Below are 2,826 nucleotides of genomic sequence, written 5' to 3' on the forward strand. Positions count from 1 at the left end.
AGCAGCCTGGGTCTGCGGGTCCTGCTACTGTGTCCCTTGGAAACCCCTCTGCCCATGGCAGTTCCAGGCTCAGGATCCCAGAAACAGAAGAGTCCTTAGAACTCACCTGGACTCGCTCTTCCCTTATCTGAAGCAAGAGGCCCCACCGGAGCATCGTGCTCAGGGGTCCTGCAGGCCCTGGACGGACGTGCTCTGGGAAAGAGAGCTCACTGCCTTCCCACTCTGCCCACGCCACTGCTCTCCTCCTCCTGTGGCTAGAAATTCGGCTTCTGGAACTTTGACCCAGTGCTCCTAGTCCCTTTCCTGTGTAATGGTGGTTTGAGCAGTTATTCTACCCACTCCAGCCCCCATGCTTCTCCAGGCTAACATCCTCGTGCTTCCTCACGTAACACCATTTCCAGTTCCCGCCTCACTCCGCCGGTCATCACTGGACTTCTCTCACATTCACAGGAAAGCAACTGTAACCACAACAACAAAGCCAGCAACTATTTGGGGAGTACCCTGCATGGCAGGCATCTCACCAGGCGTGGGGGGCTGGGGGGGCCACACAGGTATCACACGCGGGCCTGTCCCCAGGGAGCTAACCATGGAGTAAGGGGGAGACAGGTTCGCCCTCACCTTTGCAGGCCATATGCCTAATTATTAAAGGTTAGCAGTTAGGTGGTGACAACTAAAAGCTACGAAGCTTCTTGAGGTGATAAAAATGTTCTTAAATTGTGGCGATGGTTGCACATATCTGTGAACATCCTAAAAACCACTGAATTATACACTTTGCATGGGTGAACTGTGTGGTATGTGAATTATATCTCAATAAACCTGGTTAAAATTGTTCAAGTTTAACAGTTAAATAAAACATGTTCTATCTTCTCACCTTGAAAAGTATTCCTTTATAACAACCTGGAAGGCCGGATGTGAAGGTAGAGTTTTCAGAGTCCTTGGAGTTCGGCGTGGGAATGTGGCAGCACAGGGGAGCTGCCTGGCCCTCACGTCCCCCCCTCCCCAGCTGTCCTGAACCACAGCTGCCCTCAGCTCCCCTCAGGCCAGGGGCATGTCTGCCCTTGTGGGGTCAGATCCAGGGAAGACACCCCCACAGGCCCAAGTGGACGAGCGGCCTTTTGACCAGGGAATTTTGGATCTTGGTCCAGAGCAGTGTTATCCTATAGAACATTCTGTGCTGTTGGAAATGTTCTATATCTGTGCTGTTCAATATAGGAGTCACTAGCCTCAGGTGACAATTGAGCACTTGAAATGTGGCTAGAGAACCTGAGGAACTGAATTTTTAATTTAAAAAATTTTGATTAACATGTAAATTTAAATTGTCACATGTGGCTAGTGGCTTCTACAGTAGACAGCACAGGGCTAGAAGGGGGTGGGGTGGGGGTTTGTGTCATGTCATCTCGTGTCGGCTCTGCTGACTTTATCCTGTGGGGAGGTGCATGGCTGGAGGAGGGTCAGGGTGGGGCTAAGGAAGATACTAGAGACAGAAATGAGAGGAGTTCACAGCAGGAAACTGCCATAGAAGGCAGCATGTTCCTGGTGGGCGGAGCCCTCCAGACCTCTGAGCAGACAGAGGCCGAGGGCTGTGGGCTGGGGTTTGGGGAGTAATTTGAGGGCACCCCCAAACATGTCCTCCTGAGATTTTTATGGGGACCTGTTTCACATAAGAGGCCCGCTTTGGCCATTCAGGCCTAGCTAGGACTGTGGGTCTTGGCAGAGAGAAAAGGCTCTGTTATTCTTTCTTCTGAGGCCATGTGAAAGGGGCAGGCCATGTGCATAGTTTCCATGGCATAATCTGACTATAAAGCCCTGTGTGTCTGTGGGGGAGGGATGAGGAGAGGCTCTCAGCCCAGCTTCGGTCAGAACTGGGCACGGGCCCAGGAGGCACATTCCCTCCCAATTCCTTCAGGGTCTTGAGCCGTGGGCAGGGCAGGGCTGCGCCTGGCTGGCCCGAGTTTTTGGAAGCTTGTTTGGTCGCTGATGGCGGTGAGGGTGTTGGCCCTTCCAGACACCTGGACATGAGGTAGAGGAAAGATAATCTCCCAAGATCTGGGCCAGCGAGGCTCAGGCAGAACACAGGATGTGAATTCACTGCAGGCAAAGCAGCGTCAGGCGAACGAGGGCCTTCTTGTCTGTACTTGGCTACCAGCTCTCCCTGCAAATCAGAAGCTTCCCACAGCCTGGCCAGGGTCCAGCCCCGAGGAACCTGAGCAGGATTGTTTGCCCAGAGCATTGTAGGCAGGTTCACCCCCTGCCTCTCTCTGCGGGAGAAAGGATGCCTCTAAAGAAAAGAGGTCACTCCGCGAGCCTCCCACAGCTGTGGCTTCTTGGATGGAAGTCAGGGCTGCAGAGCACGGGCTCACGTTTATTAAGCAACTACTAGGAACCAGGCTCTGTGCTAAACATTCGCTTTACTGATCTCATTTGGAACAACAGAGATTAATAATCATTGTAATAGCTGATATTTCTTGAGTACCTACCAGGGAACCTGACATCTATTAATTTAATTCGCACAAACCTCCCTATCTATGGATTGAGGGAAACTATGCCTTATCTGTGATTTTGTCCTAAATCATTCAGCCAGTAAAAGTCCCAGTGGGGGTTTGAACCCAGGCACCACAGTGCCTGCTCCACAGTGACTGCTCTTAACCACCGATTTTCCTGGCCGATACACTGGCTGTAAGTTCTGTGAGGCTCTATCCCACGGCCTTCGAAATGGTTCCATGGCTCTCAATTATCCAGTTTGTCCCAAAGCTCTCACCTCTGCCAGAGTCCCATCTCTACTCTGGCTCCTTGTGGTCTCTAAGGCTGGAGTCTCAAAGGGGCTCT

The sequence above is a fragment of the Propithecus coquereli genome, unplaced genomic scaffold (genome assembly GCF_000956105.1).
Source record: "Propithecus coquereli isolate 6110/MARCELLA unplaced genomic scaffold, Pcoq_1.0 Scaffold5, whole genome shotgun sequence".
Classification (NCBI taxonomy): domain Eukaryota; kingdom Metazoa; phylum Chordata; class Mammalia; order Primates; family Indriidae; genus Propithecus; species Propithecus coquereli.